The 709-nt window shown below is 42.6% G+C and overlaps 1 long non-coding RNA gene across 1 annotated transcript in view; it reads right to left on the bottom strand.

The window, feature by feature from the left end:
- LOC129391646 (uncharacterized) overlaps positions 1 to 709 on the bottom strand; it is a 63977-nt gene that overhangs the window by 31356 nt on the left and 31912 nt on the right. The window lies entirely within an intron of this gene.

Raw genomic sequence — 709 nt, forward strand, 5'->3', positions numbered from 1 at the left:
TACAAAGCTACAGTAATCAAGACAGTATGGTACTGGCACAAAAACAGAAATATAGATCAATGGAACAGGATAGAAAGCCCAAAGATAAACCCACGCAAGTATGGTCACCTTATCTTTGATAAAGGAGGCAAGAATATATGATGGAGAAAAGACAGCCTCTTCAATAAGTGGTGCTCAGAAAACTGGACAGCTACATGTAAAACAATGAAATTAGAACACTTCCTAACACCATATACAAAAATAAACTCAAAATGGATTAAAGACCTAAATGTAAGGCTGGACACTATAAAACTCTTAAGAGGAAAACATAGGAAGAACACACTTTGACAAAAATCACAGCAAGATCCTTTTTGACCCACCTCCTAGAGAAATGGAAAGAAAAACAAAAATAAACAAATGGGACCTAATGAAACTTAAAAGCTTTTGCACAAGGCTTCCCTGGTGGCACAGTGGTTGAGAGTCCGCCTGCCATTGCAGGGGACACGGGTTCGTGCCCCCGTCTGGGAAGATCCCACATGCTGCAGAGCGGCTGGGCCCATGAGCCATGGTTGCTGAGCCTGTGTGTCCAGAGCACCAGAGCCTGTGCTCCGTAACAGAAGAGGCCACAACAGTGAGAGGCACGCACACCGCCAAAAAAAAAAAAAAATTTTGCACAGCAAAGGAAACCATAAACAAGACGAAAAGACAACCCTCAGAATGGGAGAAAATA

The sequence above is a fragment of the Physeter macrocephalus genome, chromosome 20 (genome assembly GCF_002837175.3).
Source record: "Physeter macrocephalus isolate SW-GA chromosome 20, ASM283717v5, whole genome shotgun sequence".
In the NCBI taxonomy this organism is placed as follows: domain Eukaryota; kingdom Metazoa; phylum Chordata; class Mammalia; order Artiodactyla; family Physeteridae; genus Physeter; species Physeter macrocephalus.